The following is a 14,091-nucleotide window of genomic DNA, read 5'->3' as shown; positions in this document are numbered from 1 at the left end:
TTTAAGAACAGAAAAAGTAAAATTTAACACAAAAAGTTCTCAAATAGTTTAGTTACGTACCACAAACTCAAACAGACGGAGTGAGAATGGTGGAGTTAGTGTGCTCTACGTTTTTTCCCCTAAATCAACAACCTTATCTTCATTTTCTTTGTGTACCATTCAATATCACTGTGTACATTTTATCTTCTAATAATCTATCACTTATTATAGTGACAGTTTACACATTTTAATTAAAATCATAACATTGCTTTATCTTTCAGAAAAATAAAAAATAAAAATTAATGGAGCAAATTATAAGCGAAGGGAATAATAAGAGAGTATGTGTGACTGGAGCTTCCGGTTTCATTGCTTCTTGGCTTGTCAAACTCTTGCTTCACCGTGGATACATCGTCCATGCTACAGTTCGCAACTTAAGTATGTTTTTTGCACCATAATTTTTTAAGATTAAGACTTAACATTATTATTTGTAACAGTTTATGTTTTTGTGATAAATTGCTCCGTGTTAGAGTATATAACATATTTTGAAGCCTTAATCATCAATTTAAGTTTTTAGTTGAGTTGATTCTTGACATGGTAACAACGCTAGCGTGACAAAAGGTCATGGGTTCAAATCTAAACTACCCCTCATTTAAAGTGGAATATTTAGCATTAGGCCCTGTGCTGCATTTATATTTTTAACCCAAAGGACTCTCATGTTCAGAGGGGCGTGTTAGAGTATATAATTTATCCCGGTGCCTCAAAATCAGCTTTACTTTTTGGTTGAGTTGGTTTCTTGTCAATAACAACTTAAATTATATGCTCTTTTTATTATTCATGTGAAGTTGCAAATAATGTGTCATTTAGTTATTGAACTGTCTGTGATTGTTGGGGATGTAGATGATCCTGCAAAAACAGAACACTTACTTGCATTAGAAGGAGCAAAGGAAAGACTTCACTTGTTTGAAGCCAATCTGTCAAAAGAAGGTTCTTTTGATTCTGCTATTTATGGATGTGAAGGTGTTTTCCATACTGCATCTCCATTGATTTTCATTTCTGACAACCCTCAGGTTATGCTTCAACTTTAGTCCAACAATTTTCTCTATTGCTTGTTTATTGACTTTTGTATTATACACGAATGTTCAGAACATTGTCATTTGTTTCTCTAATTTTCTTGCAAAGTGAAATTGAAAATTAGCATATTTTAATTGATTTTGAGCTATTTTTTCGATAAATTTAAGCGAATTGCGAATTTAGAAAGCAAATTAGTTAGTGAGTTAAAATCTTAAATTACACCGGTTGGGAAAAAGTTTTCACAATTGTTCAAATTTATCAGTGGTTCATGAATCATTTATGATTTATGATTGATATTTTACAACAACAATAACATTTCATTAACAACTGTCATTAAGTAGCTTCTGCCTATTGTGAGATTTGAAGGTCGGATGTGTACAATCTTACCCTTGTTAGTGATAAGACAGACAAAGAAGTTGCTTCTGATTGCAGATTGACTATTATTAGCAAATGTTATGCGCAACTTCACATAAATAAAAGAACACATAATTTAATAATCAATATCTTGATAAACTTTATTAAAATATGTATGAAATTTTGATATTGTAAACTGTGGATGATGATCAGACTAATTAAATTACTGTTAGAGTATATAACATATCCCGAGACCTTAACCATCAACTTAAGTTTTTAATTGAGTTGGTAAAACCTTGACATGGTATCAGAAGCCCACTTGACAAGAGGTTACGGATTCAAATCTTAACCCCTCATCATTAATAGTAGAATATTTAGCATTAGGTATAAGGATGTTGCATCCACGCTTCTAGGCCAAAGGGCTCTCGTGTAAGGGGGCGTGTTAGAGTATATAACATATCCTTAGGCTTTAACCATCAGCTTAAACTTTTAGTTGAGTTGGTTCCTTCACAATTACTTTGAAGATAAAGGTTTATATATGACTCAAGGCCAGTTTACTAGTAGGTCTATAGTAAGTCTAAACAAGTTTGTTAACAAACTTGATCAGAGCCCCAACATATATTATATATTATATATTCTATTGTGATTTCTGATTTGAATTTGTGGCAACTCTTGAAACTTAGCAAGCAATCTGTTTTACCTCTGTATTTTGTTCATTACAGGCAGAAGTAATTGATCCTGCTGTAAACGGAACTCTAAACGTACTCGCCTCGTGTGTAAGAGCTTCGTCTGTAAAACGTGTGATCTTCACATCTTCTACAGCTGCAGTTGTGCACAATGGAGAACCTCTTACCAATGAAACAGTAGTTGATGAAACTTGGTTTTCTACCCCTGATGGTTGCAAAGGAAAAATAGGTGTATGTATAAATACATATAGGGAAATTCTATATGGTAATTCTGAATTTTCGGCTTTTTCACGTGGTACACAAATTTTTTTTAATCCTTATGGTGACCTTGACCTTTCAATTTTTTCATGTGGTGAACAAAAAGGATTTTTTTTATTTATTGATCACATATTTCGAAATTTAGTCGAAATAAATTATTAATTTAACCAAATCGTAATATTTTTGTTTACCACGTGAAAAAGTTGGAAGCTCAAGATTACCGCATGAATTTAAAAAAACATTTGTGGAAAAGCCAAAAATTCAAAATCATCACTTGAAACTTCCCATAAATATATATGTTGTTTTCCATATGAGGGTACGGATATGGTTTGTAAGCGGTTTGTATGTCATCTACTACATTCCTCATGTCCTTTCTTAGGACCTTGGATCTTGGCTTTATAAGCGGAATGTACTAGGTAAGATGGTATGGTTGTTGTCCATATGAATATTGATTACCAAATTGCTTTACAGGAGTGTTACCTGCTTTCAAAGACCTTAGCTGAGATTGCTGCTTGGAAGTTTGCTAAAGAAAATGGCATTGACATGATTTCACTATGCCTACCTGCTGTTATTGGTCCAATGTTGCAGCCAACAACAAATCTGACAACTATTTTCTTTGTTTTTAACTTGATTAATGGTATGTTTAATATCATAACTAGCTATTTAATATCGGTTTTTCTTACCTATAAATCTAGTGTAGAGGTTTAGACAATAAAATTGGTAATTATTTGAAACTTTATTAAGAATATTCTATAAACTATTATTACATTTACCTATTTTATACAATATATTTTATCAAATTAAAAATAATTATCAAATTTATTGTCTAAACCTAAGCATCGTGCATAGGTTAGAAAAATCGATTGAATATAAAGATTCCAATATGATAAACTGCTAAAATATTTTTGGTTAATTTTAGGGTCTGAAACGTATTCAAATTTTACTTTGGGGTGGATTCATGTTAGAGATGTTGCTGAAGCACATATTCGTGCTTTCGAGATTCCTTCTGCTAATGGGAGGTACATATTGTGCGAGACCGTAGCACACATTTCAGAACTTGTCAAGATTTTGCATCAACTTTACCCAAGTCTCAAACTTCCTAACAAGTAAGAAGTATATATTTGGCTCCATCATTCTTTTTAACTGTTATGTCTATTACTTCGATGTAGTCAAAGATTTATAGTTATTTAGTTTGAATTATAATAGACTAAAGTAAAATAATTTATTAAATCATATGTACTTCTTATTTATATAAAGTTGCATATGACGTTTGCTACCAAGGGTTAATCGAAAATAATATTTGTTAGTTATAAAATAATTTGCGAACTACAAGCTTATAGTTTAGCACTTTTGCAAATTACAGTCTTAATGCTTATTTTTTTTGAATTACAGCCATCAAAGTATCAACATTACAGGTTCATGCCAAAAAATATAACTCCGACCACTTAACCTAAAATTTCAACCACCAAAATGGTCGGAATTCTATGTTTTGGCCTGAACTTTTAAACTTTGATATTTTGATGGCTGTAATTCGCAAGAAATAAACATTAAGGTTGTAATTCGCAAAAGTTCGTAATTCCCAAATTATTCTTAGTTATATTGTTAACAAGGGTAAAAAAGTTTATATCCAACTTTTAAAACTCCACCTTCAGTGAAAGTCATTTAATAGTATTGGAGTAGTACAATATTATTGTCGATATTTTTAAATATTTTGTTAGTGTGATAAGAAATCATACATTCATTGTTTTGGTGTAGGTGTGACGATGATGGGCCACCTGAGGCAGCTTACAAGATTTCTCAGGAGAAAGCCAAAACATTAGGGATTGATGAATACATTCCCTTAAAAGTTGCTCTTAAAGAGACTGTTGAGTGCTTAAAGGAGAAGGGTATGGTTACTTTTTGATATGCTTTATCAATTATTTTCTTATCAAAGGGTGAAGGAAATGATTTGTTGCAATAAAGGAATGGTCTCTAGTGGGTTTTGTTTATACATCGTTATCTTATTATGTGCATCAATGTTTAATTTTTTTGTTGAAAATAATAAATTATATGAAAATTATTATGACAGGTGATTTGAAAGAAAATATATTTAGTTTTTTAATTCTAGTTATATTGTAATTGTGTCCATGTATAATATTATATTACATGAGATTTTGACAATTTTTATTCTGTTTTATTCTCTTTGCCTTTTTTTTAAAAAATCAACTCATTACTTAATCTAAGCTAAAGAAATAAAAGATTTCAAAAACTTACCAAAAGCAAAATGGAAAATGAAAAAAAAAACAAAAACTCTGTCTTACTCGGAACAATATTTTGTATTAATAGGTGATCTGTTGTAATATTTTAATAATTTACTAAAAAGTGAAATTTTCACCATTATTAATTATTTTGCACATTATTGTATTAACAATTTTTCCATGATCCAAATTACAATTCAAACTTACTACCACAATAATTCAATTATTACTCAAGTCAGCATCTTTTGACTCATATGGTGTAAATGGAGCAAACTAAAAAAAACAGAAAAAGCGTAGATTATAACGCATCCAACGTGACTTATGTAGTATCGGCTTCACTATTCGTGAAGCAGTTTTTGCATTTCTTCATTTCATGGAATAAGGCTCTTCTATAATTAGGCCCTCAAACATTGAGGTTGTAATGGGGGATCAAAAATTTCAAAACTAAAGGTGCGGTATTATAATATTTAATTAATTTGGTGAGTCTATGATTTACCAGCAATAAAAGAATACTTTACAAAAAATTGATTATGTACAATCAACACCCTAATAACTTGGACTTAGTGTCACAAAATACCACGAGAAAAATTATGCATGTCGAAGTTACACGACAATACTACAAGGAAATCCACACTTTACACAAAATTGTCAAACTCATTGTCTATATCACCATAATTGTTTCAAAAAATTGATTTAATTTTCGGGAAAATTAATATGGTGATCACAAAAATACTAAATGTAGGAAATTGTAGTTGAACTATATATATTCCCTGTCACTTACTTTTGATAAGGAATCATTCAATTAAATGGAAAAATTAAATAATTTTCTTAAAATATTTTTTATAAAAAATTTAAAATTATCATTTATTTGAGAAAGTATACTGACACTAAAGTTAATAGAAAAAAATGTGTTTGAGCAATGAATTGTTTGAAGTTTGAGTTTTGAACAAAAACTTGCTTGGACGATATTAAAAATACCCTATGAGGTTTAAGTCTAATAAAAAAATCCAAACAATGATCATTTACTGTCATGGAAGACTTGACTTGTCTTTATTAGGCTTTTTGGAAAATGATCAAGGTTTTAGGGTTTTTTTATTTTTGCTAATCTAGGCCATAACACGTCTAAATATAGTTTCAGCAAGTGCTTATTAGGGGACAAGTCCATATAATTAGTTTATTTTCTAATTGGTCATTTTAAGATTGTAAATGATCATTTTAAAGTTATTATAAGTTATCACATTAAAATTATAATTGGTCACTTAGCTTAAGGATTATAAGTGATCACTTAAAGATGATTACTTTCAATCTTAAAGTGATCACTTTAAAACTGTAAATGATCACATAAGGTTATAATAGTCATTTTAAAATTGTAAGTAATTAATGTTATAAGTGACCACTTTAATGCAATAAAGGTACACTGAGTCAGCCTAAAAAAATTAATCTCATCATGAAATTATTTTATTTGAGAAATTGTGAAATAGTTTTTCCAAAACTTTATAAATTTTCAAAACATAATTTTCCATGTAGACTATCTGGGCAAGATTTTGTTTCATAGAAACTTATAGTAATTCATTTATCGATTAAATTGATATTTTTTCACTTTGAGTATCTACTACAATTACTTTTATTATATTTGTTTTACTTAACCTAATTAAGTCTTAATATTTGGTGAATTAAAGCCACTCATGAATAATCTAGCACCAATGAATCAAGACCTAAATGATAATTGACTGAATTAACCATTTGATATGTCTATTAATTATCTACAATTTATATTTAACCTTTTTAATAAAATATAAATATATGCAATATATAGGAAGACTTCAACCATTAATTTAATTAAAAATTTAAATTGATAGTTAAAAGCATAACAATAACAACTTAAATTGTTTATTGTGAAGCCTTAACACCTTAAAAAGTATGGTAGCTTCATAATTAACGGATGCTCAAGTTGTTACAAGAGAAAAAAAAAAAGTACAAGGAGACACGTGGATTGGTAGCTAGAGAAGAAGGGAGGTGTTAAGTATGGGGAGGCACGTGAATTATAATTTTCGTATTTTTATATTTGGTGATTTATTTTTACTAAATGAAAGCTAACAACCTAAGTGGTCCTCTAGAATTAGGTAGGAAATTTCCTTTTTTAAGAATTGGTTAAAATGTCTAATTAATGATAATAAACCATTAAAATACTTAACAAAATAACCCCTTTCAATTTATAAACTTAGTTAAATAAACTTTCGTTTATATAATTCAATTGTTGAATAGGTTTTTTTTTCCTACAATATTTTTAATTTCTTATCAAAGTGTCCCATTAAAAACTCTCAAAGATAAAAGACCTTAAATATTAATTTATATTAGCTTTTTATTAATTTAATTTAGTTCATTAATTAAGATTTAATTTTTTTAAATGTAAGTGAAGACAAAATTTTCATATTTTTATGGAAAAATATGGTCCTTTACGTCTTTTTCTCTTTATTTATTTATGGAAAAATTATCTAGAATAATTCAATCTATTCGTGATTTTCTTACAATAATCTCATCTATTGATTAACTATGAATAATCTCAATTTTAAGGGGTATTTGCATAAAGTAAACTTGGGTAACCCCATGACTTGTTATAATAGGTAATTCACCAAAAAAGTAAACTAAAAATTATTTTAAAATTAGAGAATTAAAAATTTTAAATGTTTACATAAAAAATTCTAAATAATAAAAAAAATCATAAAGTTTTTTGAACATTTTTTTGACATTTATTTTAATTTATCTTTTTTTTAAAAAAAATAAAACTTGCTATAGCAAGTCATCCGATCACCAGATTTACTCTAGGAAAATACCTCTCAAAGTTGAAATTATTCATAATTAATTAATAGGTGGGACTATTATAGAATAATCACAAATATGTTGGATTATTTTAGGTTATTTTTCATTACTTATTTGTCTTGAGCACCGTTTCACAAAATCGCAATATCATTACACGACTTTCAACTAAACTTCCATTAATGCAAAGTTTGATAAAATCAATATATAATCTACAATTTTACATAAATTAAAAAATTTGTTTCCAATTCAATTCTTATAATACCAAATAAAATCCACAATTTATCTCATAAATTTTAAATTAAGAAATACACAATGCTAAGGGAATATTATTATATTTCATTCTCAATGAAACTAATTACGCTCGCATGGTTCAAGACATATGGCCCTTAAAATTAAGAGGCCTCGAACGTTCTTTTATGTATTTCATTCATATTTCTTTAGCTTTATAAGTTTATGCAATTGATATTTAGGTCTTAAACTTGTAAAGATATGAAAAATAAACCAGAATTCAAAACTTACGGTGAGTTTTTGCTTTTTCCCTAAAAACAATAAAGAAAAAAAGATGGGGTTGGGGTGTTTGACATAATAACTTATTTTGGTACAAGTCGATATATGGTTTAGCCCTTAAATCCACTAATACTATTATTTGGTAAATTAACTGGTAGAAACAACTTATTATTATGATAAATTATTTTTAAACAAACTACTTGTAAGAGCATGTATAGTAAAATCAGCTCATAAATCAATTAGTCAAATTAATTAATCACTTAATACGAAAAACTATGAGTTTAATTATCAACTACATCCATAATTAAAATTAATTAATACTAATAAGAAATAAATTTCCAAGCTACATGATGCATGAAGAAGGAAAAAGAAGAGTAAAAAAAAAGAAAAAGGGTTCACTTTCCAAACAGTTGTCAATTGTAAAACACAATGCATGCAATTGAATGGTGTGAGAATTGAATGCTTGTAAAGTTGTAGTTAAAAACTGTAGTTATTAGAGTGGTGGGGTCAGGGGTGCATCAGCATTGTAGTTTAATTTAGTAAATGAAGTTGTAAGTTCTTCCCTATAAAAATACCACCACTTAGCTTATTGGCATCAATTAAAGGGGGGGAAAGTACATTCATGGAATCTTCTAAAGAAGAAGGCAAAAAAGTGTGTGTAACAGGTGCTTCTGGTTATATTGCTTCTTGGATTGTTAAGCTCTTGCTTGATCGAGGTTACACTGTCAATGCCACTGTTCGAAGCCTAAGTAATACTCTTCTTTATGTCTCTTCTTCTAGTTTTTCGATTTATAGTTATGTTCATCTTTATTTTCTATTTTTTATATATGTCCTAATCAATTTCACTCATTTTTTTTTAAATATAACTCTATTACTTTTACTCATTATATTATCTTTTTTATTTTTAGATATCCCACTACTTTACATTATGTATGTGACAAAAGATTCTTAATTGGGCTGGTTCGATATACATTTTTTGAAATATTGTAAGTAAATATTAAATTGATGTAAATACACATTCAAAATATTGTGAGTAGGTATTAAGGATGTGATAAGTAGGCATTAAGAAAAATTTAAGTAGTCATTAAATTTTAATGGATTAGACCTAAGAGACGTCTCTCAAGAGACTAGCTGCGCAACAACAAATGTTGTATGAGATGAAACTATCTCACTGTGAGACGAGCCCATACGAGCTGCCTATTAATAAAAGAATATTAAAAAAATAAAAATCTAAATTCACACTTACATAGAAAGTATTTTTTATTAAAATAGTTTGGGCTGTTTCAATTAAAATTTTCTCGTGTAATAAGAGAGTCTCAGTAAGGAATTCATGAAGTCATAATTAGGTATCGTTTAGAAAATTTATGAAATTTGTAATATTTTCTATAAATTTCTTTTGGTTTTTACCATTTATGATTCACCAAACAGTTTCTCTATAATTCTCATATACGTATTTCCGTCAAGTACTCTTAACAAATTACTTTTTTTCCACCAAGTGAAAAACTATACTTGTTAATGTGAATTCTATAGGAGTATAATCAATAATGAGTGTCTAGAAATATATTATTGAAGGTTATTTAGAAAACACATATATTTACTAAATTTAAATATTATTGACGATTATTTTAAAATGAGTATTATATATTAATTTATGTTAAAAATGATTATTTATAAGTTGATATTTTTAGATATTTATTTGAAATAAATCAAAATTAAATTGTCAATATATTTACATACTTAAGATTCGAAATTATATTAACAGAATCCGAGATATTATATTTAAAAGTTCATCTGAATACTCGAATGAACACGACTCTGGACTAAATAAGAGGCTCACATTTCTTATAAGAGAAAGTTCATAAATTGGTGGAAAAGGATGTAACATGCAGAGTTAGTATGTTAGTATGGTCTTATATTATAATATATGGTTGTCAAGGTTAACTTTGCTTCGTACTTTCATTGCTTTTGGTTGTTGAATACAAGCATGATTTAACTTTAATTTATTGCCAACTTCTTTTAACTCTTTTACATGCTACATTTTAGCTGGAACATTACTCCAATGTCCAAAACGTAGCTTTTATAACTAGACTAATATGGCTAGTTATAGATTGAAAACTTAAATGACCACTTCTAGCATGTACATTCAATTTCATTACGAGTTTAACATGATTGAATTGTACGCAATTTTATCTTTTAGAAATAAAGAGATTATTTTATGTGGATCAGTCATAGCAAACATTGTCTACAACTTTACATAAAATTAAATTGCCATATATAGCACGTTTACTATATTCAAGAATTATAGAGCTACACTTGGGATATATATATATATATATATATATATATATATATGCTAATAATTTTCATTAGTTAAAGTTTTAACCCATATATGATACGTGTCACACAATAAAACGGTCTCATAAGAATTTGTGATTATTATATGGAACCAAAGAACTATAAATTTGATTTAGAAATCGATTGTGTTCATAATAGAATGCAATGTTTATTGAAAAGTAAGGTTGGGGAGTTGATAAACATGCATTTCAAATAATTTGTTGAACACATGTTCTCAAATGAGACGGTTTCATGATGATACTATCTATTGGGCTGATCCATTATGTATTTATTATCTTAAATAATCTCTTATAACCACAAAGTAATCACTTAAAATTTTAAAGTTGTCACTTTTTATAGTCTCAAAATGATCACTTAACCTTAAAGTGATCATTTACAAGCTAAAATGATTAATTAAAGTAGATTAACTATATGGGTTTGTTTCCGTCTCATAGTGAAACGGTCTCATACTAGACAAATTAATTTAAGGGTATATATGTTGCATATTGTACAGATGATCCAAAGAGAGTAGACCACTTGCTAAACCTAGATGGAGCAAAGGAGAGGCTCCACTTATTTGAAGCTAATCTTTTAGAACAAGACTCCTTTGATGCTGCTATTCATGGATGCCTTGGTGTTTTTCATACTGCCTCTCCTGTTAAATTCGATGTCGCAAATCCGCAGGTAAATCATCTCAAACCCTTTTTTTGTTACTCCAATGCCATTAAGTGTCTCCTAAACCTTGGAATTGGAAGTCGCTATACGACTTGACAGTTGACAGTCCTGTGACGGAATTCGGACCGTCGCTAAACGCTTCATCGCTAAGCAGTTTGTCGCAAAATTGTCACCATCTCTGTCACCCTTTATGACTGCGTATGTTGACGCTAAGGGTGTTCAATGGGCCGGGCCTCATTTTGAGCCCTTATCTGGCCCAGTTTTAAAAGAATTTTATAAGGGTTGCGTCGGAAGTGGGCTAGGACGAATACAGACTCTACTATAACTAAAATGAAACGGGCTATAAAAAAATTTAATAAGAGCTGGAAACGGGTGAAACAAAGCTGTTATTTCCGATTAACTCTTGATAGTAAACGGTTTTACAACTTCCTATAATAAGATGTGCAATGTGCACATGATTTAACAAGCATTATTATTGATTATACAATACTTCATTATAGTAATAAGTCAATATAATCCGGAACTAAAAAATTATACATATTTTGCTTCATCAAGAATAAACACGAGTAAATCATCTTATTCAATGCACTTCTTTTTGTTTAATTTCCAGGCTGAAATATTGGATCCAGCAATAAAAGGAACACTGAATGTGCTATCATCCTGTGCTAAATTTCCAAGCATAAAACGCGTAGTTTTTACATCTTCAATGGGTGCTGTTCTGCTCACTGGTACACCTCTTACACCAGAAACTGTGGTTGATGAAACTTGGTTCTCTGTCCCACAAGTTTGTGAGAAACATCACATGGTTTGTATACTTATTACCATAAATTTAAATTTTATTATTTTGTTATTCTTCATAATCGGAAATAACCTCTTTGTTATCGTTAACAAGGGTAATTAAGATAGCGTACATCCGATCGTCTAACTTTTGTTAAGAGTGTATAACATACCTTGGAGCCTAAACCATCAGTTTAAGCTTTTAGTTCAGTTTGTTCCTTGACATGGTATCAGAGGCTAGCGTGATAAAAGGTTACGAGTTTGAATCTCAATCAATCAACCCTTATTTAAAGTGGAATATTTAGTGTCAGATATAAAAAGGGCATGTGTTGCATCCACAAATCTAACTCAAAGGACTCTAGTATGAGGGGGCTTATTAATTAGACTATATAATATAACTTGAGGTCTCAACCATCAGTTTAAACTTTTGATTGAGTTGGTTCCTTGACAATTTTTGTCGAGTAGGAGCCACTTCATTGCGTCCAAGTAATAGAAATTAGGGGGAAATAATAAAATGAAAAATTGGGTATGATATGCAGAAATGGTATTTGCTGTCAAAGACATTAGCTGAAGAAACTGCCTGGAAATACAGCAAAGAAAATGGCATAGATATGGTGTCCATCAACCCGTCAATTGTGATAGGTCCTTTATTGCAACCTACACTTAATGCTAGTTCTATTGCTGTTCTTAGCTTGATCACTGGTAAGTAGGCTTTGCTTATTGTACACAACTACTAAATTTGAACCACTGATTTTGTTAATTTTAGTTTTGGCGCCTTAATAGTTTTGAGGCCTCTGAGTAATTGTTAGCTATCTAATAATTGCAGCAATGGTTAATATAATTGTACAATTGTAGTTATAAGATATTTAGATGTCTAAATTCAAAGTGTTTAGTAAAATTAGCAGTTATAATAGTTGTTGGAGCATAATTTATTGAAAAAAATATAGAGAAATTTTAAACCAACCTGCTCCAATAAAATAGTGACATTTATGTAAAAATAGCGTTTTAGCATCATTAAATCACTAATAACTACTTAAATTGCTATGCCGAACACGCCCTTGGTTGATAGTTGGTGGGTAAATAAGACAAAGGACATTATGTTTCAATTTTAGAGGCGTATAAGTAGGACAATGAAAGCTCGGGCCTGCCTAGCCATGGTCCGGGTCATTCAATTAAAAACTCTATCAATATTGAATTGTATATAGTACTCCATATAACACTGATAAGTAGTAGCAAATTCGATTCAACGCACATGCAGAAGTTAAATGTTCATCTGCTCACCCTATGTTAGCATCTAAGATTCGCCCTTCAAGACCACTGATCATAGTTTTGTATGGACGAGATGCACTGGGTATGATGATGATGATTCACTCAGAAAGAACACCGTTAGAATGAAGCCGAGTCAGTTCCCGAAAAGTATATATAACTCTCTTTTGATTTAATCCAGGATCGGAAACCTATCGAAACGAAACATTCGGGTGGGTTCATGTGAAAGATGTAGCTGAAGCACATATTCTAGCATTTGAAACTCCATCTGCTAATGGAAGGTATCTTCTGAATGAAAGTGTAAATCATGTTTCAGAAGCTGTTAAACTGTTAAGAGAGCTTTACCCTAATCTCAAACTTCCTTCTAAGTAAGTTATATATATATATTGTTCTTTGATTAATTAATCTTAATTTGATTAGTATTCTTTAAATCAACTATAATAAAATTCATGAATTAAATTGTAGGCCTTCTGATGACAAGCCTTTTGATCCAATATTCAAGGTTTCAAAAGAGAAAACTGAAGGTTTAGGCATCAAATACATTCCCCTGAAAGTTAGCCTCAAGGAAACTGTTGAATGCTTGATTGAAAAGAAGTTCATTAGTGTTTGATTCATGTGTTTTTTTTATTTTTTTTGAAAAAATTTTAAATCAAGTGATAAATGTAATTATATTAAGTGGTATTATATGAATTTGATTGTGTACCGATAAGGGAGCTTAATTAGCTACATCTACCCGCCGGGTAAACTATCCATTATTAATAGATTTCAAGAAGTAGTGGCATCTAATTCATCAATAAATGTTTTATTTGTCTGTTAGTAGTAAGTAATTTATCCACAGAATTAAGTAAGTATTTTCTCAAATAAAGCTTAATCAAGTGGAGAAGTAGAATGGAAATGTGTTGTGATATAAGTTAGAGCTTATTGACCAAAGAAGAAGAAATTGCTCACAAGAACACCCCACAAGAACACTTTTGAATGTTTGATTGAAAAGAAGTTCATTAATGTTTGATTTTTGTTGTTGAAATGGTTTGATTCAAGTGTTAAATGTAATTATAATAAGTGGTATTATATGAATTTGATTGTTTATTAGTAAGGAAACTTAGCTATATCTACCCACCGGATGAAAA

General features: G+C 29.6%; 1 pseudogene; it reads left to right on the top strand.

Annotated features, from left to right (window-relative positions):
* Positions 1-70: 70 nt before the first annotated feature.
* On the top strand, positions 71-13,769 carry LOC130797158 (uncharacterized; annotated as a pseudogene).
* Positions 13,770-14,091: the final 322 nt, after the last annotated feature.

The sequence above is a fragment of the Amaranthus tricolor genome, chromosome 12 (genome assembly GCF_026212465.1).
Source record: "Amaranthus tricolor cultivar Red isolate AtriRed21 chromosome 12, ASM2621246v1, whole genome shotgun sequence".
Classification (NCBI taxonomy): Eukaryota; Viridiplantae; Streptophyta; class Magnoliopsida; order Caryophyllales; family Amaranthaceae; genus Amaranthus; species Amaranthus tricolor.
Note: the sequence above shows the minus strand (reverse complement) of the source record. Positions and strands in the feature narration are given on the sequence as shown.